This window comes from Amblyomma maculatum, chromosome 5 (genome assembly GCF_055883805.1).
Source record: "Amblyomma maculatum isolate TAMU_Amacu chromosome 5, ASM5588380v1, whole genome shotgun sequence".
Lineage (NCBI taxonomy): Eukaryota > Metazoa > Arthropoda > Arachnida > Ixodida > Ixodidae > Amblyomma > Amblyomma maculatum.
The window spans coordinates 125,976,126-126,003,345 of NC_139348.1; positions in this window are offsets into that span (position 1 = coordinate 125,976,126).

The following is a 27,220-nucleotide window of genomic DNA, read 5'->3' on the forward strand; positions in this document are numbered from 1 at the left end:
ATAATTATATGTATTGCATGTATGCGTGCTCACTTTTGAAGAATCGGCCATGTTGCGAAGGCAAAAATGGCAAAAAAAAAAAAGCGCGAAACCACAGCACTACTGTGCTTGATCTTGGGAATTGACCTATTCCTTCTTGTGCGGGTTCGAATCCTACCAGCAGTAATGTTATTTTACGACGTATCTGTTGCTAGGAGCAGATCATACTGGTGCGCGCGCACTACCTATCTTGCACAAATGAATGGCGTATGTGGATGGCGTAGTTACCTGCGTTAAATGACTGTGCAGCGCAGCGGAAACATCATTAATTCGATGATGTTCACTGCACAACGGGGGAGTTCAACGTCGACTGTTGTCATCCAGATGAACTTGAGGTTTGACATAGCGGCAAGTAGAGCTTCGGTTATACTATTCTCTGAATAGCATCTGCCAGCATATTTTATGTTTAGTGCATTTTTTTACAGTTTGCAGATTTTTTAAACGATGGAATTGCGATGTCAGGTTAGCGCATGCACATGGGTTTTCAAGCAAGGAATTCATCATCCACGTGATAAAGATTAATGCTTGCTCATTTTAATTACTATAATGAACAAATAAACTTGCTATATTTAATTTCATTGATAATTAATTAGTGCGAAATGATGGCTGTCAATAATGAGAATAAGGCCAGCCTTTATATTTTCACAACCGGTAGTTTGCTAAATATAAGCAATGCCAAAATTACCCATTTGAAAGCTCTTTCAATGGTCTTTTCGCACCGATTCATAAAGTGACATCGGTGTAATTTTTTTGCATCAAATAGGCGTTAATTTTGTACTTGATATTGTCGAAGAAGTCATAATAATTTGGGCTCACCACGCAAACTACAGCGTTTGATTAACATCTGACGTTGCAAAGTCAACTATCAGAGCTGACGAATGCGTGTTTTTGGCATTCGATATTTCTGGCTACATTGTCTAATAAGATTATTTAACCAATGTGCTCTCAATCGATGTTCACAACCGTCAGTTTTTCAACGTATTATTAACAAAAAGGTGAGAATGTGAGTAGATATTTATTTATTTGGTCGTGTAATCATCGTGGTAATTAAGGACATAATTTCCTCATTGCTCTGTAGCCAGACTACGCAGACCGCACCAGCGTAACTATTATTCCATCTAAAATAAAATAATTTAACTATCAAAACCACACTGTCTGCACCGTTGTGAGCGGCACCGTTTAATCATAGAAACGGGCTTCGTATTAAGCCAAGGTTACTAAAAGTGCGCTTTCTCACTTAGCTCTTAGCAACGTGACGGTAGTGCGAAACCTCTCAATAATTAAGGAGTTTCCATTAAAGAGACAGATGGAGGGCTGCGAGACATCTAGGAGGAAAAAGCACGCAATAGCATTCAGAAGAAAATTCGCTCCAACTTTGCCTTCCGTATAGGAAGTTTTGAGAAATCTTAATCCTGTGAAGTACCGCGCTACGCTTTGCACTTCTGCCTTATTTAATGGACACCAGTTATAAGGCAGGCATAAATAATTAATTGCAATTGATGTGGGAGGTACGTGTCAGCATTTGTTAGCAATGTTAATGGGTAGGTAATACTAATGACCAATTAGGAGCCTTGGCAGGAATGGTTTCCGACGATTCTCCTAATTGGACTGGATTAGTCGGTTAGGGCATTAGCAGCCCTAGTACCCAGCGCCCTAAAGATACACAGAGAAGAGATAGCATAGGACACATTCTAACCTGTGTCCTGTCATCTATTTCCTTTTTCCATGTGCGTTTGCTTTTACTACGCAAGGTAGTATTAATGCTTCGCCCAGACGAAGCAGTTGCAAGGGCTCACGGGTACAGTACGTGGGCGTACGTTGCGTAGCGAAGACAGTCAAGCATCGCGTGACACGCCTTCGGTCTCCCTAATTCGGCACCAGCCGCCTTCCTTTATCTCTTTTCCACTTGGCAACGGACACTTCAGAGTAACGGATGGAGAGATTTTTCCAACACGACGTTGTATTGTACCTCTAAAATGGCATTCAAAACACAATGCTCACTATGACAACGCTGGGATGCAGTTTATGGCGTGGGTATCCTGCATCCTCGTGTGAGGTCGTTCTATATATCGTTATAGTCCCAAATGCTCCGTCCCCATTGGTCAGAACTGATTTTAGTGCAGTCGACCTTGCAAATGAGAACACGCTAGGTAACATTTTTTTTTCTATTATGCAAGACGCGCAATCAAATATGACGATGAATAAATAGGTCTTAATGTCGTTCTTATGATTCGGCAGTTCTCTAGAATGCGACTGAAAACAAAGCAAATACTGGAGCAGAACGCCGCTATCAGAGTTAATTTTCTAGGTAAAATAAAGGGTAGAAAAACCAATGTCGTCATCATATCTCTCTTTATCTTCGTTTTAATTTCATCACTTCAAAAGGGCATTACGTTGTGTGACAAGTGTTGTAATAATGTTTAAAGGTATCTTGCAATGTATGTTTTTAACACCGACTTAACTTTAATCGCTACTGCTCACCCAATAAAATATATATGGCTTGAAAGTAAAGCAATAGTGATTTGATAGACACTGCCCAATTCAAAAAGAATTGAATGCTGGGTCTGTGCAAGACGTTTTCTCCTCTGAAATGCGAATAGAAGCCGTGCAACATTTTTGTCTATCCCTATGGTTGGGCCTGTACTCACCTATGGGGCTGAAACGTGGAGGCTAACCAAGAGAGTTCTATTTAAGTTGAGGACAACCCAGAGGGCTATGGAACGAAAAATGGTAGGGGTAACATTAAGAGATAGGGTCAGAGAAACAACTCAAGTTACCGACATTCTAGTAGAAATTAAGAAGAAGAAGAAATGGACATGGGCAGGACATGTAGGGCGAAGAGAGGATAACCGATGGTCGCTGAGGGTAACAAACTGGATTCTAAGGGAAGGAAAGCGTAGCAGGGGGCGGCAGAAAGTTAGGTGGGCGGATGAGATTAAGAAGTTCGCAGGGGTCAAGTGGATGCAGCTAGCACAGAACCGGGTTAAGTGGAGAAATATGGGAGAGGCCTTCGCCCTGCAGTGGGTATAATCAGGCTGCTGCTGCTGCTGCTGCTGCTGCTGCTGCTGCTGATGATGATGATGATGATGATGATGATGATTATGGTTGGGCATTGGTTGGTGGCAGGTGTAATGTAATCACGCTGACTTCTCGCTTTACTGTCTTCTTTCCGAACTTCTATTCTTTCATTCGAATTTTAAACAATAACATTGTAATCATTCAATATTACTGCTCCTTTCTGAGGCCCTGCGTCTTGTACTTTTTTCCTTTCTTCGCCGGGCATCACAACTGTTCAACTGTTTGGGCGATCCGAAAGCATCTATTTTGACAGCGCCTTAACACACTGATCACTGGCTAACGTCATGCATGGGAGAGGATCGAAATAAACGATTTGGTCAGCGGTGTCATTCCTTCGAGACGGCTCTCTCCGCCTGGCGGCATCCAGTGTTTCAGGTTACTCCGTCTTCCCGCCTTTCTACACCTATTCCGTGTCCTTATTGCGCAGACGTACTTAATTGGCGTAGACCTCGTCGTCGTTGCCACGGTTCCTGGAGCGCCGGAAGCCGGCGAGCAGTGCTCACGCGCTCAGGACGCTGCTATTTCTGCGTGCGGGCCGATGAGAGCCCATCGCCCGCAAGCGGCCGCCACCAGACTCAAAACAAACACTCGCCGCTACTCGACACGATACACACCGCCACAGCAGAGACGACCGCGCCGATGGTCTCCGCTGCGCTCGCTCCGGCAGTGGAGGCATCGGCCCTGGCGCTGTTGTTACCCGGTAGAGAACTCCATTTACCACGCTTATTGGACCAGCGGGAGTATTTGGAACCTTTCTTTCGGCTTCCTCTTCTCACGGATTTCGATAATCGCGATGGTCGTCAACTGTTGCATTACCTGCAAGCCGCGAGTAACAATGCAGTACAATAATGGGAAGAAAAGGAAATAGTTCAATACACCAGGAAGCTTGTACAACATTGCAAATACCGTTACCACTACCATAAGCGTTTATTTACCTAATGACTTAGCTACCAGCAGTTCGTGCGCATGCATATAGGCTACTGGCGGCTGGAGGTAAGGTCTAGCGGTAACCTTAATATGCTAGGCGCGTTTATGGGGGCGAATGTGGTTTTACCCGACAGCTTGTTTGGTTTCATCTTTTGGATATTCTTTCATTTGTTGGCGGCCTGCAGTTTTTAAGGCAATTTGTTTTCCTAAACTTCTTATAATCTTTGTGGTTTTGCGATGCAACACAGGGCGACATTTTATTGACGATCACAGAAAGGATACACACATGCCATCAGGTGCCTTGGCTGCCACCGTGTGCCGCAAGTTGCTGATATTTCCAACTTTGCGGCAGAATTTCGGTTAACTGACACGCAATACTGCTTTTATTTAGAGGTCTAAACAAGTAAGTTCGGCCGCAGAAAAAAAAGTTTTATAAGTCACTATATGTTCTTATAATAACAGCTGGCAACAGCTGCCTGCCATCCTGTTCGCGCGGTCTTTTACACTCTCTTCATATTTCTCAAAGCAAAAGTGAAAATATGTGTTCGGGTTACGTGGTGTTCCAAACAGGCGGCCGACAGATAGTGTGAGCCAATCCCATATGGCAAAATTTTACAAAAAAGTTTCAGTTGTCACAACAGATCTGTGCAGTTTTTTGCAGTAAACCTGTTGTGACAACAGTAATCATCATATTTCTGTATTGCAAAAACAAAAGTACCACAGAACTACAAAAAAGTGTGTCGTTACGACAATACTGCAGAATATTTTATCGTATTTTTGATATGGTTCTGCCTTTCCTTTCGACTGGACAGGGAGTGACGTAAATCATCATCATCATCATCAACACCTTTTAGAAACCTTGGTTTCTATATGAAAATCGGTGTGTGTCCAGGCACTGCAATACAACCCGTTAACATCTTTGGCAAGGTAGGATTGATTTGTGGCAGTATATATTAATGTTAAAAAATAGCTTTGGATAATTTCTGAATACAGTCGGTGACGACGAGACACTTCCGGGGTGATAAGAAGGTGTTAGTTTGCTAGTTTGTTATACATAGCACGTATAACCTACAAATTCAACCTGTTTTGAAGTTGTTGTTTTTTTCCTTGACTTTGGTCACAAGCTGTTACGTCCTCTTACGTGAAACTAGAACAAAACTTAAGAATAGTTTAGCAGTCATCGTGACTGCCGCAGTAGAAGACAGCTGCGGTATAATGATAAACATAGGGCAGAATTTGCGAGACGACATACGGACAGACTTCGTTCCTGTCTTTATTATACATTCCTTTATGACCCACCGTAAAAACTCTGCGGGAAGCAGAGAAGCACATCTGAAAACTTGAGGATTACCACCGACGTGACAGACTCTGGTGTTAAGCACTAGGCTAGACGCTGTCATTTGCATTTTCAGCGGCACGTTGCGGGATCTCGACTCCGAAAGCACGTTTTAGCACGTGTCTTCAGTCTCTAAAAAGCACGCCGTAAATGGCTTTTCCGAAAGGAGTTCGCAGCTAAGCTGACTTCACTCATTAAACATTCTGGTGTTAAATGTCACACCTTTTTATTCTACCAAGGGAGAAGACGAAATGGAGGGAACATTGCCTCGAAATAAGCCTTACAGTAAGGGAGTAAAGGGTCTGAATGAGATGCTAAAAGCGAAGCAGCCACCTGGGTTTTTTGTGGATACCTCTTTCAAAATGTTTTGCTTTGTTACCGCAGCCAGAAAAAGATTCTTCGTGCCAACTGGCATAAATCTTAGTGAAATATTGTCCAGTAAACATAGAGAGAGGTGGCGCGGAACTCATCTGCGTAGCTTAAAACAAGAGCCCATGACATACGCGGAAGAAATTGCGCCTTCTGGTTTCGAAACCTTTGCTTCCAGATTTCATTCAGCCCCTGCTCATTTGAGCGAGGAAGAGAAAGGCTACTGCGGAATATTCACATGGTTAGAAATGCGGGGATGTAACGAAAGCAGTCAAAGGACACGTCCGCTGAGCGGGTCGACGGGTTGCTGGCGCGGCTGTGTGACCCGCATTTTTGCATTTTGTTTGTGGACGCTGAGGCAGAATAACAACGCAAACGAACTATTTCTGCTTTAAGTTCTTGTTTGAATTTTGCAGAATTCTGGTGGCAAATGAGCAGTTTATCTCGTTTTGGTCGCGTGCCGCAAACTCATCATCGAAGAGAACTTCTGTTAAACAATACCTGTGGCAATAAGCGGCACTGCAGCGTTAAAATTGCTACAGGAACATATCTACAACCACGACAGGAAGACGATATTAATTCGACTCGCAAGTTGGCGTGACAAGGGCTGCTATACCCCTGCCACTTGTCCCTTCGCCTCCAGCTTGCCTTCAGTGCACGCTACGACAAGCACATTAGCACGGCGCTTTGGCATGAGGCCATTCGGAGAACAACGTCGCGTCCATTAGCGGCATCCGACGGTCACGCCCTAATCGGTGTACTTAACGTGAGCAGAAGAGGCTTGCAAAGCGTAGACTTTCTGTGAGCAGTACATTGTATAAGTTGCTGTTCATTGTAAGGCAGCAGACAATCTTAGTTCCGGAAAAACTGGTGCCATTTATAAACTAAAATTTTGTTTGCAAGGAATGTTGAACTTAAGATAGCCGATCCTCTGCTGTTAACATTTGAAAAATACTGATATTTTGTGTAGGTCCAATATATTATCTTAAATTGTGCCATACGTAAGGTCAGAACGAAGGGAAATTGTAATAATAATAGAAGTTTTTGATATCAGCCACATCCGTACATTATTTATGAAATTGAACACAAAAAGTATCCATGGAAGTGACAGAACGATGGGAGCCAAGCGGCAGAAGGGAGGTTTTGAAATGGTTAACAGTGTTGTTCGAAATATTTCACGCTAAATCAATATCTCAATATCACCAAAATATTGACAGATAGCATTTGTCACTTGAGAATATAGCCTTCCTGGAACGTGTGTCCAAATTCTAGTGATTAACTTAGTGTTGTGTCCTTAGTATGTTCCGTCCACGCCGTACAGGTTTGCCTTTTGTTCACAGCTTTCCCAGCCTTTCTGGCCGAGCATCGATGCATACGTGCCTGAAGAACCTGCTGACGTCTTAAACGCACGTTGTGGCTGCGCCCAATCGATTAACTACGTGTTTGCTTGGCCGGCCGTCGAAAACGACAAGGCACTCGGTCAACTCACTCAAGCTTCGCAGCGCCGCATCAACTGCTAGCCAGTGCGAAAATATGGCGGAATACACATAATACATTACTTCGTGAAAGCTGCTTATGTTTAAGCAACGTCGACACCGCGTCTGACCTCAACAACCTAGCTGTTTTAAAGCATGGAGATGAAGCCAACTGATTCCCTGATATATACATTGCAATTGCAGCACTTTCATGCAAAAATATGCAAGCACACGCGCTTTTCTAGTAAGGTAGTAAGGTACTTGTCGAGGTGTTCGAGGGCACAAATCGCTATGTGGAGAAGGGCTTTGTCGTTTCGTGATGGCGTGCCCGTAGTCTCTTCCATGTAGTTCTTGCATTCTATAACCTTAAAGCTTAACACTGTAACATCTAGGCATCGTAACTATAATATCCCCAATGACTTCAAGACCGTTAATGTACAAAGTGCAATTCAAAGACTGGATCCGAACCCACGAAACATGCAATCTACCGGGAGCCGGTAGACCGATAAGCCGCCCGTCTGCTTCTTGACAGGCCGTGCCAAGCGTGACGTCATAGAAACAACGCTAGTCGTAAAGATTGCCTGCTCAACAAGTTTAAAATAGGTAAGAATGCGGGATATATTTAATATTGTCACTTAGTTCTCAAGGAAATTCACACAACTGTCAGGCAGTTCTCGAGAAAAGTCACACAGTCATCGGAGAGGAACGGTTCAAATCCCTGGATCCAGGCAAGCACAGTCAAACACAGTCAGCGAACGCGGCCGCAGAACGCTAGCACGAGCCCGACGTCAACGCCTTTTTTCGGAGAATCGTGCGCCATCTGGGGGCAATGCTAGGTGGCGATATTTTCTTCGACAAGGCTGAACTTTTCTCAGCTGTGTCATTGGGCACAAACAATCTTGACTTCAAGGAGAACATATAAATTTTAATGACATTTCTGTGGACGTTAAAATTCGTAGTAGTTTCTTATTGCGGCTTCGACCACGCTTTTAAAATCCCGCAATCGGAATCAATGATCTGAAAAATACATTCTGCGATGGGCTACTTACAGGGAAAGTGCTGCAGTCATGTGCCAAATACTCACACGCATATATAATCAAAGAACCAGGTATCGTTTTACATATCGTTGCAACAATTTTATCCTGGATATTGCAGCCCAGTACTAATTAACACAGACAAGACTAGAAGAACGCTAATACAAGCGCTGTGTAGCGTTTTGTGTTTCCGTTCTTTTTGGCACGTCTGTTTCATTACTGCGCTGAAATCTCCAATTTGCAAAACCAACCAGCCAGCCTTATGTTTAAGTAAATTTTGTCATTTTACGTTTGCGTGTGAAGTGTTGCCTTGTCCGTGGATAGGAGGCAAAAGTTATAAGATTTTCCTCACATTCATAGCAAATGATGAAGCGAAAGGGAAAAAAGAGAGAAGAGGAGGGAGGTGATGGGCGCTGAAGGGAAAACCGCAGTCGCCAGAGTCAAGGGCTGTGGGGAGTGAAGAGTCATTATATGGTCTCACACGGCGATTGATGCAGTGCATCGGGCAACACGGTCACACTGTCCGAAGTTTTTAGCAGCTGCATACTCATCTCTCCGTGCAGAACACTATGGCATAAGCGTACTCTACACGTCAATTACATCGACGGTGTACTGATGTTTTAATGCCGTAACGTTGTTACCCGCGTTCACAAAGAAATGAAAGGGCCGAAAAGAAAATTAATTTAGATACTTTGTATGGCGAGGAAACGTGGTTGCAGCCGCTGAACGCTCAGTACAAACCCAATGTGCACTCATAGCTGTTCCGACGATTCTGTCGTTGAACCAACCAGCCAGATTTAGCCCTCTTGATTAATTGAGATGAAGCTACAACCATTCACTATGAAAAGAGACTTGGCAGTATCACGATGGGCTCGGCGTATACCGACAACATAAAGGAGTTTACTCACATTGTCGTAGAACACCATCCCATATACCCCGAAGCCTAGTGCAGATGTGTTGCAGATTTTACCGCTGCCTATTATCACATGACACCACTACAACTGCAATGGCACCAGCCATTTTGAAGGCCCTTTTGTTTTTCCTCAAAACCACATTCCTTACTCACTCGATGTTGATAATTTGTATAAAGTGCGCAATTGTTTCGGTTCATACTTTTTTATATTGTTGGCTTTTGATAAATCTCGGGATTTTCACACATACCCATTTCGGCATAAAACTATAGCTAGTCCCTTCATAGCTGAATCCGTATTCTGGTGCCCACTTTTTGTTCTGGTATTTTTATCCCTTTGAAAACCCTTCTTTTACACCGCGTCGCTTCGAATATTATACGATATCACGCTGTTACTACGGCATAGTAAGACACTTAAAATAGCTCTTGCCAACAGGTTTCATTCTTCTCTATATGTGCTCCCATTTCCGGTGTTTGTAATGCAGAATAGCATTTTAACCCTTCACGCAGAGAAAAAGTAAGAACGCAATCTCTCAAGCGAAACATGTTTTCCTGGACTGACTGGTGAAAAGTTCACTTTGGTAACAAGGTAGCGAAAAACAGATAAGAAGGTCAGTGCTATGCTGCCAGCAGGGCGTCGTCCTCTTAGCTCCCTTTACAAAAACCTTTTTGTACTACGTTACCTTACTGTCCAAGAAAACGTGATCTCAACCTTCTCTTTGTCACCAGCAACAGCTCTCTGACAGTTTCTAGTTCCCCTGTTTACTGTACGTCACGAACATTTGTACCTTGAGCCCTCCTAGAGTAATAAAGTATGAATTGAAAGCATCCGTGATCTAAAGTAAAATAAGACTTGGCTACTTGCTTCAATACAGTTCGAAAATAAACAACAAAAGTAGAAAAGAATAGCATCTTTTCAAAGCGCATGAATTGTAGCGAGGTAACAATTTCCTCCTACGTGTCTGAATTGAATATCTTGGGGTCGATGTGTCGTGGTGGTGCTGGGTTTCTCCGCAGGTGATGCACACTGTTCGCGAGTTCCTGGAGCTGAGCTCACTAAGAAGACTGGCTGCAACCCAGTAACAACGCCCGGACAGTACAATAGCATTCAGTTTCAACGCGATATATGATGCCTCGGGTGCCGTGCTGCTTTTTGTTTGTTTTTTTTTTGTTTTCAATGTTCCCCGGCATTGAAGAAAATATCGAGTTTATTGAATTGCAAATCTGAGTAAGCTGCTCTCTTTGAGAATGTATCTCAAAAATAACACTTTAAGTAAAGCGAGATCAGCAGAGGCAGTTTCTGAACTGCTTCTGCTAGATGAAGTGCCTAGTACTTCATCGAATCACGTTCGCGCGTAATCCCATCCAGAATATTTAACTACTAAGGGAAAAATAAAACTTGATTGGTGCTCCACGAAACTGTGCACTTGACATGCTCTTTTTGTTGCTCTGCGCATACTTCCGACCTTTTTAGTTTTTTTTTTTTTTTAAGTGTTTTGTGCCCTCTTTTTGCGCAACCACGTGCACAGCCACGCATGCATAGCCGCATAAAATAAAGTGAAAAGTGGTTTGTGTAGCTGACTGCCGTGGAAGGATAAAGATATTTCCCGCAATGGTCACGTTGTCGAATACAGCACTCATTGGTACTCTGTAGCTGTAAACTTCACTGTTATTCAAGTTACGATTACAATTGTAGTTAGAAGGTTTTGCAAAAAAAAAAATGCTGACTCTCCCCTAATCTACAGTAGATGTAAGCAGGAAATGGTTACGGGCATAGCCCAGTAGTTACATATGGCACCAGCCACAATCTTGAATTTGGTCTAAGGCGTAGCACACCACGATCTTTCCTCCAGTCAACTTAAGGCACCGCGCTCAGTCGTTCCTGTATGTTTTTCTTCTTGCGTCGAGAGATAGCCTCTGCAATTGCATATAACTCGCAAAGCGATTGATTTCTTCTCCTGTCATCGGGCTCCGTTACTCGGCATAAACTGCTGTGAGGATGGCCGCAGTGAAATGAAAAATGGCACAGATGTGTAGGCGGCCACAATAAGACGCTGACCTCACACGAACGTAGGAGAAGTAGCGCGTTCAAGGGCTCCCCGAGCGTCTATACAAATCTCCGCTAAACAGAGAAACCCTCCAAGCTGACAAAGCGTAACTCAGTGACAAATTCGACCATCGCTGTAGGGTGGCGTTTTGTTCCAGAGTTGTGTAACTGTGGCCCCGTCCATCAGAAGGATTTGAAAGATTGCGAGAGCGAACTTGAGCGAACTTGTCCCGTGAAATCTTGTTCGGTACCCGGCTGTTCACGTTTCGGTACCTGGAGGAAGAGCACTCAGTGCCCGGATGAAGGTGAATCGGTGCCCGGATGTTGGCTCCCGATTTTATTTCTTCGTGTCCTGAAAGTCGTTGTCAATTGGAGTTAAAAGATTAATAAACATCCCTCTCTCTCTTCCCAAAAGCGAACAGACGTACCACCATAAAAACTGCGTCCGTATGAGTGAGATTTGTAGTCTGCATACTACTGTGCATAGGCCACGGAACCAGATCACATCCCCGCAGTTTCACATGCTTGAGGATTCTGAGCGTTCTTAAATCCCCAAAAGCAAAGGCACTAGCTCGAAACACGCTCGTGTGTGTCTGCTTTTATTTCATCCAGGTTTTGCACTGTTTTTTTCCAAGGTGACTCTCGATCTAAGTTCTCTGGCTTCAATTAATTTCCAATTAACCATAATGTTTTTCAGCGCGATGCATTTATTTTGTACAGTTACATACTCTAATTACATTTAAGTACTGTAATGACCTTATAATATAATTTAGTGTAATGCTCAATTCACCTCTCGATTCCGCCGCCACGCAGGCAATCTCAAACGTTTTCAAGCAATGCGTGTTTTCTCAACATGACGCAGGCGCCGACGATTTCTCATTTGAACTTGAACCTTAACACGATCGCAAAGAAATAAAGCTCACAGGATTCTGTGCAAAAAATGTCTTTCATAGATCACACCGTGATGTATCAGATGCCGTGATGTCTAAGGGATATGCCTTCCCTTAGACCTCTCTCTGTATGTCTCCCATATAGATATTCCCACATCAGCGTCGCTACCAGAAATCTATTCATGAGCAAAAACGTCCCTGAGTAAAGAGATCGGTCGGTCTTCGTTCAGCGCCATCGAACGCATAGCTTTGACCGATGGCGAGTCAGCTAATACTTGATCCGCTCTCTTCTATCGAACGAAACGCGAGTGCCAGACAACTCTGCATTAGATTTCATGTCATGACGAACTATCTCTCAGAGATCAGTCAACCGGAACAAAACTTAATGTGGCAGGGTTGCAGTAGGAAACATTCAGCATTAGCAAAAAAAATTATCGAGGCGTCAGAAAGTGCAGTTCTTCTCGAAGCAACAATACCGATGGTCAAACTACATAGCGGGTTGAGCAAAGGCAAGGCAAATGTACGGCTTTACATTTTGCGTTTTGCAAAGCTGCATTTCCACTCAAGTCGTTGCAACATATCCTTGCTTGCTGGGCAGGAAAAGATCTGTATATATCTGTTGGCTAAGCCGCACGCATATTTTGCCAAGAATAAAATGAAGATAAAGCCTTTGTTCATTCTTGTCTGTTACGATGTGGTTTTCAACGGCGCTAATAAATCAAGGAAAATATCTTTACCGTCGCATATTGCGTTTCTACGCCCTTGCTTCTGGTGGCCTCCTTGTACGGGCGCCATTGGATGCTCTTATAGCATGTATCATAGTCCCTATGCTTTTGTCCTTAAGCATACCAGACAGAAAACACAATCGCTCATCGCACAAGAAGAGGTGACTTCGAAACCATGGCGTGTCTCCTTCTTCGAGCGCATCTCCGGCTATTAGTACAAGCCCATAGATACCAGCGTTATTTGTTTCGTAAGCTAGCCTCATGCTGCAAGCCGTCCAACCGTATTTCGCGGCTAACAGCATTTAGTGTCCCCGTCTGTAATTTCCCAGAATAGCTCCCTACGCGAGCAGCGCATCCCCTTGCAACTACACCCCCAGCGACTACACCCTGCGCGTGATTGCGCCACCTTCTGTCACCGCGGACTATAACACAACACACGGGAAGAACACGTAGTCTGGTAGTTACGTAAATTCTGCAGTTTAATCTATGGCTTTCGATTCACAAGTTGGTGCCACTGAAGTAGAACACCGGAGCAGGGACCAAGCATCGATAAGCCACAGCGAATGTCGACGGTAGCCAGTGTTTCACCGCGGTTTTCATTACCAACGAAGGCGCTTCGAAACAACTCGAGTCCAGTGCATATAGTTTGCGGTGCCAGACCACGACGAACAGTTTTTAAACTTCTCAGGTTTAAGAGCATTCTTTCCATAGCTTTTCTTTGTGGATTCATGCCACCGTTACAGAAAACGCCAAGAAATAATTACCGTCTCAAGTCAACGGCCTGAGAAATGCTGCCCCATGTAGGACTTAATACCTGTCGTATTAGTTCCCTAGTAGTTTCTCCACGCAGCCGCCATTATAGGGAATGCTGGTGGTTGTATTCCTTGTTGGTTTTAAACGAGGGCTTTAAGACAATGAACGGTTTGCATGCCCCATTTCATGAAGCTATCATCTACACTGAATGAACGGAATTGAACACCTAACCGCTATTAACATTAACAAAGAAAACCCATTTACAGCTAACGAGGTTGTTCCTGAGTTCTTTTTCTGTCGTTTCGTAAACGCATTCACCTAACATCGCAGTCATCTAAGATTTTATCGAGGCATATTTTTGTACCCCAAAACGAGAGAATATATTTTCGTGTGTGTGTGTGCGTACGTGTGTGTGTTTTGTGTGTGTACTACCAAACACAAAGTGTTTCCCAAGAAAAACAACAAACGGTCATTGCATTTGTCGTTCTTGACGCAAATAATTTATTTCATTTGCGTTGTTTAGAATATTCTGTGATTGGCAAGAAAAAGTGAATGCTTGCGCTCCAAAAAAAAAACGAAGCAAGAAATGAAGGAAAGATGCCTCGCCACCTACACGATGAACCCATGTTTAGTACTAGCATCAGCAGCTGAAATAGCGTTACTAGAAGTATCTGCAATTTTTCAACACACACTGGTAGTATTAGAAATGTTATGGGCTTCGTGCTAGAGTAGCTCTAGCAGTGATACTCGCTGTAGTAATATTTTTGCTACATTCGTTGTTTGACAAGAAAGTTAAAACAAGGCAATTTGAATAGCCAGAGCCTCATCCAACAACAATTATTTCTCTTTGCCGTAGCAGCATGAACAGCATAACCTCGGAGAGTACATATTCAAAGCCAATTTCTAAGAACAGTCGGGGTCTAGTTACTACACAGGGTAAACCTTTGAAAGCCTCCAAAAGGCAGCAGTCAGTGCTAACGCGACCAATGACCTGCAACCTTATACTTTGTGCTTTGTTCCATAGCTACTGATCGTTTATGCGTGACAACAACTAGGCTAAGAAAAACTCACCAGCACCGCAGATTATACACAACAAAAACATTATCTTTTGCTAAACTTGTTTAGCTGATCCTTGAATGTCGTCGTATGAATGGCCTGCAGAGTAACCCGAGAATTTCGACCACTGAATACTATAAAAAATCTATCTAGTGCAAAGAAAAAATAATAGTAATAAAGCTCACAGTTCAAAGCTGTAAAGCTCTCGTGTAGCGACACTCCATTGCATGTTAAATGATATCGTGTTTTCAAAATTTCTCTGTAATTCAACCCAAGTGTTCTTTGCGCGGTAGCATCAATTGCTTACATTTCGTTATAATTTATTACAGTAGCAAACCACTCTTGAATGGGCGAATTTGATATGCATTACCCAAACTAAAAACAGCGCGCGCGAACGTGGCCAAACTCAACAAAGGTGGAGCGCTGAACTAACGACACTGACATTTAGTGTAACAAAACGCGAATTTAAAAACCATTGACAATAGCGTGAAAAGAGGAGTTCATTCACATTTTGGGTAGTCACGTCTTGTTCGATTTCGTATTTCATACGGTGCTTCATCTCTGTGTTTGTTTCTCTCTGCATTTTTACGGCTGTGCGTGTGGTTCTTTTATAATGTAGACTGGCCAAAACATGCGTAGTATCTTAGTCTCTCGCATTTTAAACCGCGAATTTGTTGTCGGCCTAGATCAAATGTCACTTATGTGATTGAGTGGCTCAGATAATATTGTTTTTGGTAGTTTCGAAGGGACATTTTCACATCTATCGCTAGCCGTCAACACTCGACAATTTCTGTTTTTACACCACATGGGCAGTTAAGTAGCTCGTACAAATGACGCTCTTAGGCCACTCGCATGATGTAGCAAATTGTAGCATAAGCACGTTGACGTGTCGCATCTGGATTATCTAGTGTACTGATTGTTTGCCATCCGATTCTCAGTGATGAACTTGGCGTTCTTAAAAGGACATAGCTTGGTAGGCTATCGAGGTTGAACTGAGCATACTTAATCAAACAATAAAGTTGTTCTGATAAGCTCTTTGACACTCAATTGATATCTGACAAATACTTTCCCACAGCTTCAAAGGCGAGTAAATATGGAGGTGTTAAAATGCATGCAAACGTTGCGAATGGTCCCATTTTCAAGGAGTACGTTTATTGAGAACTGCTAAACAAGCAGGTTTGTTACTCAAGTTAGTTTTTTCGCGTATTAGTTTAACAGCCGCTATCTTGACAAATACTGTTATCAAAAAACCTCAGTGTATCAAATTTAACTTAGCCTCCTGGCCTACCCTAGTGAAAAGCCCTATGAGTCACAGTAACCTCATAGAGAATTATCATACTAAACTCATTAAAATCACATATATTCTAATACAAGCATCATTCAACTTATGAGAAATATATGAGATAGCATGAAATTTGTATGCGTCTTGTATAAGAAATCCGTATGAGGTTATTATGACTCATATGGCTTTTTCGCTAGGGATATATTCTTAAAATAGGCGGAACTCAACGCTGAAAGCCATATCTAATGATTTTTTCAGGATATGAATTCATCACCGGGATTAAGCAATCACACTTTTTTTATTTTAAGCCCGTTTGTGAAGCGCATAAATCTGTGCATTTTATTTAGCAAAGAAGTTGGTGGCTGCGGTAATAATTGTTATTTCCCGGCAGTTCCCCATCGGGGAGACTGCTCATGACAAACCTCAAGCCAGTTAACTTAAGGGTTCGTTTGTTGTTTTACACATTGGAATTTTATGACAGCCTCCATCCCTTCCCCACTGTGCGAATGAACGGTAGCACTAAAAAGCACCTATTATTGTGCTTCTCCAGAGTTATACACGTCGCAGCAAATAACGTCGCTTTTATTTAACAGAGTGTAAGACGTATGCTGTGTGAGTACTCCTCCATGTTCACTTTTCAAAAAAGTCGTTTTTTGTAAAATCAGCGTATATACTATCCTACAAACACACGTGTTCATAAAGCGTAACTTATACATGCTGAATATAAATTTTAATGTTTAAACCGATACTCCCACAATGCTCCTCGCTCCCTTTAATCATTGGCGACGGTTCGAATTTGAAAGCGATATTCTTCGCTTCATTTTTAGGGCTGCCGCAAGCATGAAATCCTTGTACCGCCCTGTCAACCTCATGAGAGCCATTCATCCTCTTGCGAATGCATATTTAATAACCATCCCTGTACATAATGCAACGCGGTATCCCGTGACCTTTTTCGTTTTAATGTTCCCTACTTTCCGCATGTGCTCGCAAAAATTTGTGTTCCACACACCCTTCGCTACCACACCGCCCATTCCTTCTTCCCCTATAAACAGTCACGCATGCATCGCCGAGGAAGATGGGCTGAAATCTACCACGGGTAATAGATTCATATTTGAATTGCAAATATGCACCCCTCATGGTACCATAAAAATTTTCGAGCATGCGGAACGCGCCAGCGTTTACAACATTTTTGCCTACCGTTCTCCGCTTTCACTGAAACGCTTGTAAGACCTGTTTCAAGGTCAAATTTCCGCGGATTGGTATGCGGAGTGTTTAACTTTCAAACCTCGAAAAACTATTAAACTGTCTCCACGCCAAACCCAACTCGGCACTCGCAGTTGAAATACTGTTCCGCACACGTTTCGCGTCATCACATTAGTTATGCATGCATTGTATTCCGGAATTCGCGTTGAAAATAGTCCACTTCTAAACACAGTAGAGTAAGAAATACTCAACTCAATTTTTAAAGATTTGCAGCCATCCTGAACAGCAGGAGCACATTTTCTTGCCTAGTATTCACTCCAAATTCTTTGCTGACGTATACCCTGACGGGCCACATTCGCAGATATTTGTTTGCACTTATCATTACTCACATTTCAATTGCTTTTGGAGGCACAATTTTGCTCTGGTCTTTTGCTTATAACGTTTATAGCATCCCGTTCTTTATTATCGTGCAGTATGCTGTTTTTTAGGTTGCCGCACTATTATTTTTTATTATTTTTTGTGTGTTTTCGTTCTTACTCTCAACCACTGTCCTTGCAACGTTATCGTCATTTCGGTTGTTTCGTTCATTTAACCTATTTACAAAGGTACAGCTCTCGAGTATAGGTGGCATAAATGAATATTGCCGCAGTCAGGTGGAGAGGATGCTCTCGCACTGAACACGAAGCTGCGATGCCGAATTGTAGCTGTGAAGGTAGCGCTGCGATTGAAGTCAAGTGTGATGAAAATACTTGCGCTGTGCGGCTAGCGCTTAAGGTACGAAAGCCAAGTGATTAACCTTAATCCTGAGTGTCACCTACGGTATTACTTACATGCCCATACGCGTCCATGCGGAACTTTAACCACAGTTATTTTCATCATACTCGGATATATATATATATATATATATATATATATATATATATATGTGTGTGAAAAATTGCTTCATACTGTTTCCAAATTTATTTAGAGTCGACGTTTCGGCAGGAGACTGCCTTTCTCTCTCTCAAAGGCAGGGCTCCTGCCGAAACGTCGACTCCAAATAAACTTGGAAACAGTATGAAGCAATTTTTCACTTGTATGTAACCTCTAGCAACCAAGTACGTCTATATATATATATATATATATATATATATATATATATATATATATATATATATATATATATATAGGTTGCGAGAACATAACGTACTAAACTGCTAAAAGAGTATATAGTGAAGTATAGGCTTCATTAAAGGAAACCTTTTTTATTTTTCATTTCACTCGACGTTTCAATCGGGGACCGATCTTTCTAAAGAGTGGGAAAGGTCGGTCTCCGATCGAAACGTCGAGTGAAATGAAAAATAAAAAATGTTTCCTTTAATGAAGCATATACTTCGCTATATATATATATATATATATATATATATATATATATATATATATATATATATATATATATATATATATGCAAATTAGACTCCTCAACACTAAACTTTATTTGTGGCCGAGACTGCACTTGTACATAAGTCGACCGTGTTTAAGACGCTTTTCGACCATAGATGTTTTGCGTTGCGTTTCTCAACAATTTCTTTTTCGCAATGCAAGATCAGTTAGCCATAGTTTCAAAATGTAACCTAGCGTGGCCACCACGTAGCAAGGACGTATGTATTCCAAGCGTCCAAGGTGATACCATACCATATGTGACCAAAATTAAACGATGCAACGTGAATACATGACCAATGCATGGCAACACCGGGCGCGTAGCACCTGTGTTCGAACGCAGGAAATCAACCCTATAGATGTGATGTGATGACAACTTTATTAACTTTATTATTCCACCAGATAAGGAGGCCCCTAGTCCCCCCCCCCCCCCCTCGACACGCAGGGATAAGGGACGGGAGCCGGGACCTCCGCGATCAGAAGCAGGCAAAGAGGTCTTGGTTCGTCGCGGCTTCTTCCGTCGGGCGAATGGCTTGTTGCTGTGAAGCAGGAACCTCGCTCAGCAGCAGTGCTTCCCAGGCTTCTCAACAATTTATACTTGCTTTTTCCCCTGGGGAGCTAGCAAATTCCCAGATTATGTGGTCGAGGGTTCTTTTTTCCCCACAGTGCTTGCACTAATCACTTTTTCTATCGTCCATCTGCACATAATATATGCCCAGACCGGGTTTGCGGAGTTTCCAGCTTGCAGGCGCCGCCAGGCAACTGCCTCCCTATTGTTTATGCTTTTATCCAGTGGTGGCACCAGTCTCCTACTTAACCTGTAATTTTCCAGAATCTCCGTATAATTTTGCAGACGCTCGTCCATTTTCCGGCAGTCGGGCGGCTCCACAGTTACCCGGAAGTAGAGAGCTCGGGCTAACTCGTGGGCCGCTTCGTTGCCAGGAACGGACGTGTGTGCAGGGGTCCAAGTTAGGCGAATTTTCCTGTTTAGTCATCTACTGGCCACAATCCTTGCCGCTTCCGGCGAGACCCTACTCTTTCCAAAATTCCAGATGGCCGTTTTGCTATCGCTAAATATAAAATTGGTTTCCATTCCGACGCAAGCAAGCGGTATTGCGACTTTGTTTCTATGTTGCTGCGTCTAATGGTAGCGGCCGATACCGGGGCTGCCGGCCGTGGAACACCGAGGCGACCGCCGCCCTCATTTTGCCAATTGCCGCGTCCATGTACGCTACCGACTTGCTGTCCATCGTATCGAAGCGTCTCATTAGTGCTTCTGCTCTCTTCTCCCTGCTCTCTGTGTTGAATATGGGATGCATGATACGAGGGAGGGCGGGGGGATGATTACATTTTCTCAACAGTCCTGCGGGATGCTTGATTTTTCTCATTGTTCTCTATCTGTCTGCAAGCCTACCATTTCTAGTATAGTTCTGCACGTGGTCGTTCGACTTAATCTTTCCAGCTGCGAAATTCTGACAGCTATTTCGTCCCAGCTATTGTGCACTCCCATAGAAAGGAGCTTCTCTGTGGATGTGCTAATTGGTAAGCCCGGGGCCCTCTTTATGCCCCGTCGAATGAGAGAGTCGAATCTCCTCTTCTCCTCCGATCTGATATTTAGGAACGGTGTGGCATAGCTGACGCGGCTTATTACGCAAGCTTGGGTTAGTTTAAGCAAGCTTCTTTCCTTCAGGCCTCGTCCTTTTAGCGCGATTCTTCGCTACAGTGATTCTCGAACTGGACTTGGCAAATGCTTTTGATAAAGTTAAACATGAAGCGATCCTCCGCGGTTGCCAAGAAATTGGGGTAGGTGCTCGAAATACCAAAATAACGGCTTGAGGGGCTAGTTGGCGCTGCATAGTATTCAGAAATGTGGCGCAACAAGATGAGATGTACCTGAGTGTAGAAGAAGAGGAGTGGTGAAGAGGAAGTATTTTCAGATCTATATTACAGTTGGTAGTGTGCGCGTGTGTTGTGTCTCTTCTCTTGCGTTTGTGTTTGTTGCGTCACATTTCTGAATACTGTGCTCGAAATACAAGTACATCAAGGACGTTTTGTTCAATAAAACTGCCTGCATGAAGTTTCAAGATATTCAGTCCCCCACAGCGAAATTAGGCAGCAGGGGGACGCCGCAGGGCTCGGTTATCTCCCCATTCCTTTTCAACGTGGCGATGAGGGGCCTTTCAGAAGTTCTGAGGAGCATAAAGGGGCTAACTTTCAGCATATATGCTGATGTCATCAATCTCTGGATTAACCAGGGTAGCGATGCGAGCATTGCGGAGCGCCTGCAGGCGGCGGCGGCGGACACAGTCGTAGACTATATCATACTCGCCGCGAAAATCTGAATTACTCATCTGTAATCCAAAGTCACTCCGATGCAAGTGCAGCTCGGAATTTGACAATAAAGTAGAAGGGAAACTAGTTCCAAAGGTAGATAAAATCAGAATCTTAGGACTATTCATTCAAGAGATTGGATATAATGATGGGACAATTTTTTTAAAAAAGCTAGAGGGATTCGCCACTCAAGCCATTGGCATATTCAGAAGAACCCTATAGAGTTTATTCACATGACGTTATTGTAGCTTTACTGGCAACCATGGCACCCACAATGCAACATCGGAGAGGGGGAAAGAAATAGAGAGAGAGGGCCTACCGCGAATCATGCGCCGGCGTCGGTGAAATCCAAGCTCTGGTTAGACAAATGTTGCAAACGACGTCTCAAGTGTCAGACAAATAAATGGCGCGCAACAGGGAAGGAGGCCTGTAGAGTGGCGCCTACGCATCGGAAGCATTTTTTTTTGTGTGCTTATAGTTTCGAAGAGCCTAACGTTATGGCGTCTGCACAATACAAGGTTGCCACAACTGCCGCCTGCTAAACCTGATAGTAAACAGAGTCATCAAGGTCGAACCCCTCAGGCATCAAGGTCGGACTCCTCATTACCCCGTTTGTGACAAATATGTAGGCCACTCGCTTGGCGCAAAAGGTTCGGGGTTGCGTCATACAATGTGGTGGGCTGCGGAGCAAAAAGTTATTAGTTGAGTCTGAGTGTAGTCTACACGGGGCAATCACACCGGTGACCTTTTTGCTCCCCATCACGCCCGCCGAGGATATTTTAATGGCCATTGCGGCCGAACTGTTTGTCGCAAGACTTTTCGGATGGTGTCAAATTATTCATCATTTTACGCTGTAAAGACTACTATTTAATCCTGGCTCACAGCTTTCATTTCGGATAACGAAAGGATTATTGACCAGCACCAATCTGTGACGTAAGCATGATGCGGTGTCGCTGCTGTGGCCAGACTGGGCCGACCGGAGCTGAAAAGAAGGCCTAGCGCCCATATGAATCCATGGAACCGAAATATTTCAAAGCAGCTCTCTGAGTTCACAGTAGGCTCATGATGTCGTCATTCGATGCAGAGTAACTATGAACATCGTAGAGCACATTGTGAAACTAGGAAACTTCTTAATAGAGGCGTAGTGCTTTTTTTTAAATAGCGCGATACGCATGGAGGTGCAAGTTAGTAGCAGGATCTATAAAGATACATGCAAGAGAAGCGTTCCAAAATATTTTCCAATTACGGAGAGCACAAAGAAGTACGGCCGATTGTTACACGTTAGCTAGTGTTTTGAAGAAATCGTATGACAAAGCGTGCATAGTCATATTGAAGTCAACCTATCTTTAAAATTCCTCAATAAATGCACATTGTAAAACCTAACATATAACTTTAAAAAAATACGAGGGACTTTAGCTATCAAAGTAGTGAAAGGCGAAAGCCTGCAACTATTGCGCATGTAGCGATGAATGCTGATACGAGTAAAGTGAGCGACTACTGTTTCACATTCTGCTAGTGGATTGAGCTGTCAACTGGGGACGAGTTTCGAGAATGTTCCAAGCATTGTCTACAAAACGGCTAGAAACGTCTACGTTTAGATTAATATAGAGTCATAAATCAGGCAGTATTTAAACTATTCAGTTCTTAATTACTAATTAGGTATTAGAGATAATTGATGATTAGACAATAATTAAGCCTAGTTGATTAGTTATTAGATCATTGATAGGCATTACTTAGTCAATAAGTACATTAATAGTCATTGATTTGTAATGGAACAAATAATTAATACTTGATTAAACTAGTTCGCCACTATTTAATTATCAATAATTGTTCGTTGATAACTGCTAAGTAGTCATTATATAATAATTAATTAAATTATTAGTTATTATTATGTAATTCATCATTCATTGCCATATGGCGATATAAGGCACGCATTCGCGCATACTGTGGTGGCGCCCTGTGATTGGTCGAAACCTCCATGACGTCATCCTGTCTCGACCAGTCAGAGCCGCCGCTAAAGCGGGACACATTTTGTCCACGACAGTATTAGCCAATTAAAGCTTTCGCCTTAAAATCTACCTGCCCGCTGGGTGCTTCGCGTAATCGCGACAGCCTCTCGTGTTTTCCGACATGCTGCACCGCAGACAAACGTCCCTCCTAAATACTGCCTATCTAAGGATACAAACCTTTAATCTGAAGGCAGTCCTCACACAACACGACAAAAGAACTGCGCGCAGGAGCAGACCACCAAAATGCCCCGTCTGCTCGTATTAGTCGTATTCGTGTACAGCGGTGGCGTCTGTGCCGCCGTACGCTACCGTGGACCGTTCTCTTTCGTTCCCTTGTCAGGACGTTTCAAAAGTGCTTTTTTGCACTTTTTTCCTGGGCTGCATATCTTGAACTACCGCTATTAGGAAGAAAATTCAGTGCATATGGCAAAATATCAGGCTACAAGAAAAGCATCACAAGTCATAGCGGATAGCTAGCCTGTCGGCGGTATGTTCGGCTTCACAACATATATGTTTAGCTGCGTTTAAAAATCTATTGCCTCCTAAATGACATAGCATACTTTTCCACACATTTCTTCAATACTTTCGCCAACGTTTAACAACCCGCCACCTCTACTGGTGCTCTATGAAATCAGAAACATTTTCGGTAAGTTGTGTTTACATGTGTTCCAACTCGAACCCCCATACATTTCGCGGTGTTTTAAATGTGCTGCGCCTTTGAAATGGCATTTCATGATTTTCAGATCTGTACTATTATATTAATAGTTGCTCTGTACCAAACCTCGATATCATAGGTGCCCCGTGAAATCAAACTACTTTGAAAACTTTCGCTCCCATGTATTCCCACGGGCAATAAGCTTACTTTTCACCCCCAGACTTCTGCGCCGTCGCGAGCACCCCTTTTGTTTGTAAACAGGGTGCTGGCCCATAGACCTTATTTAAAATTTCTGCCGTCTGTCGGAGATAAACCGTAACTGTTGCTGCGACGCCATGTTTGAGGTTTGGGCATGCCGTCGAGCTTGTTGCGTCAGCTGACCATTTGTTTGTGCTGCAATTACTGTGCAATTCGATTGCAGCCGCTGCAAAACTAAATGACAGAGGAGTAGTTGACGAACCTGTCGATACTTCTGACATTTAGAAGCGACACTTCATAACGATAATGCGCACCAGAAAAGTCTTCCGAATGGAAATGGCCCCGTAGTTAGAAGCTTGTGACCGAGTCAGATATGTGTCGGCCGAAGCTGAAGACAAAAAGGGCGAATGCTTGTAACCATCGACTCTTATTCTTCCCGGCAGTCATTTATAGATATTAGTTAAGACATGGATCAGCTATCAAAGTCTAAAGATGGTTTTTTTGTCATGTTCCGGCAAAGTTTCTGCGATCATGGGGAGGTAAGCGGCATGCTGCGGGTTCATAGCACAGTAATATTTTCTTCTCTTTAACGCTACCTTTTTTCTTTTGGTTCTACCAGCTGTTGTCACAGTTGATAAATTTCAGTCTCTTTTTTGGGACTGCTCGCTGTCATAGCCACATTCAACAGTCGCGCTAGTATCTTGCATTAAGAACTGCTCAGAACATAGAGTTTCTTATATATCTTACCTAGAGGGAAAGCTGTGATGCCATCTATGGGAGTTTACTTGGAGTTTCCAGAAGACGAGTTCAGCCACCATAGGCGCTCAAAGCATCTTAGGTCGGATAGCTACCCAGTGCAGCCCTACAACTTTTGAACAAGGCAAATGCAAAGATAAACGTTTTTCTACTGTAAATAACGTCTTAACGTTCAATATTGTGACTATAAATTGCAAAAAGAGAGAGAAACAGCATGTCAGTGTGAGATTTATCTAATACAAGCGATTTCTCTTTCTTCTATTGGCTCAGCTCTGATCAGCACAAATACCAATATTTCGCACTTTTAATGGGCACATTTTAAAAGGAAAAAAAACGCTTTGGAAATATTTATGGTTGTGCAATTACTTAAGAAAGTTTTTAGTGGCATTTCGGGAAACAGAAACCTTTTATTGGCTACGTCTGCTTTTGCGGTGTATGTACGCACCTCCAGATGATGACGAGGGTGAAAAAGAAACATTATAGTAACGCCACTCCATGCACCCGAGAAAACCCGACTGTCCCGCACCAAGTAGCCCACCGGCCCATGATTCTTAGCGCGCCCATTGTGGCTGAAGTGCAGCACCCTCGGCTTTCCCTCTAGTTAGTGTAAGAAACTCTAAGGCTCAGAATAATCCTCAGGTTTTCAGTTTGGTTACAGAGCTGAGCGGTTGGGGGTTTGTAGATGACTGGAGGTGGCCGAGCTTCTGGCGGTTTTTTTTCCTCCTTTCTTTCCTAAATGCCAATGTCGACGTTACTGCATTAGCATGCAGTGTTCGACGACCACTGGTCACATCCTTCAAGAAATCTTATTCTCTAGAATGCATTGAACATGCTCGGGCTGTGCTCATAATTAATAGTAATTCCCTCTTGATTACAGCCATCCATGATTTTTGTAGTCTGCTGTTGTCAGGAATGGAATCAAATGACACCTGAAAGAGTGCAGTGTCATGAATGCAGAGTTGATTACACGTGGCATACGCCTTTACTTTTACATGCAATGTATGCACACAAACATTTTGCCAGAAACCACTCAATGGTGTAATGATGTGCACCGAGGACCTTTGGCCTAAATATAATGTCATTCATTTATGAACTGATCGTCTGGAAATTTACACGCAAAAAATATTGAAGCAACAAGTTTGCACTTGGAATTAGTTTTTCTACTACGCCCACAGCTTAATATGGTCGCAGAAGCGTAGCTCGTGTAAAAAGCTTAGCGCTGTATGGATCAGTAAACATTGCTTCGAAAGCGGGCGTAAATCATTTCATTTTTTATCATTGCTACGAAGACTGCTTTTAAGAGGAAAAATAAATTCATACTCATTGAACTCCAAATGCGCCGTAGATTAGAGCGTGCAATGAAAACAAATTCAGCTCCAATTTCATGTAAAATATAGAGTGAACACTTCCAAGAACCGTAATTTCACAGCGATCGTTAAGTGTTCAGCTACCGCATTCTTGTGAACTCGCGCTAGCCGAATGCATTTTGCTGCCAGATGTGGCTGCAACCGCTTACGTTCGTCTGTGATTCTGTTTTCAGGTGTGTTTTTGAAAATCACTAACGTAACTGGCACCAGGAGCGTAGTAAATAAAAAAGAGCACTGCTGAATATGCAGTGGAGTAATGCGAAAGCATGGATGCTGCTGTTGGTTGCTTCAGGTTGCTTCTAGTTGCTTAAATCGCTTCTTGTTTAGCCATTTTAGTCTTTGGCACTTTCAAATTGCGCGCCAATTCCTTCCTGTGCCCTTTTTCTGCTCTACTTCCGGTTTCTTGACATCACATCCTCTACGTCACATTAATTCATTTCTCGTTTGCCCATTTTAGTCTTCGGTACTTTCAAATTACGCGCAAATGCCTTCCTATGCACTTTTTTTTGCCTCGACTTAAGGTTGAGTGACCTCACATCTTTGACGTCACCTTAATTGACAGATTTAATTAAGTATTTTCGTATTTGATGCATTCAAATGTGGCGCCAAGCCATTGGCTATTGTGACAATTTTCGCTTTTACTTTTACATTTTTGCCTTTAATTATTTACGTAATTAACTTATTGGCCGAATTATTTTTTCGAACACAACATTACGTCACCCTCTATCGACTGACCACCACTCATTTACCCCTACGACTTCTGAATAGCTCAAAACTGCCGCGGACACGATTTTGCGGACTCGTTCTGCGGACGCGGTGTGCGGACGCGGTCAGCGGACAGAGATATCTGTAAACATAGAAAAGTAATGCTTTCACATTTATCAAGCGCGTTGGAGCTATCACGATTTAGCGCAGCCTAGTGCATTGTAAAGACGTGGCAAATGTTCCATCTCCTAGATACTCTTGATCAAAACATATTCCGGAACTTGTATGATGTAATCTAGCAGTAAGAGAAGTAATAAGGCAGTAAGAAAGTTGGGAGTAGCCTTGAATCAATGCCTGCAAATCTAACATAAACCTACCGAGTAAGATATTTGTCTACCCAGATCAATCTGGCACACAGTGGACAACGTATTTTACTTGCTTGAGCAAGGATGACGAAGTCTTAGTCTTTTATATTAGCCGGAAGCATTCGATATTTTTTTCCTACTTCTGCAAGGCCGTACAAGTATGCCATAGGTCGTGACATATGCTTATACGAAGCGGAAATCCTGCGGCAACGCAGTAACACACATGCAACGAGAAAAAAATAATGGCGCGAAAGTATAAATTAATAAACTCTTTTTCCCTCGACATCCCTG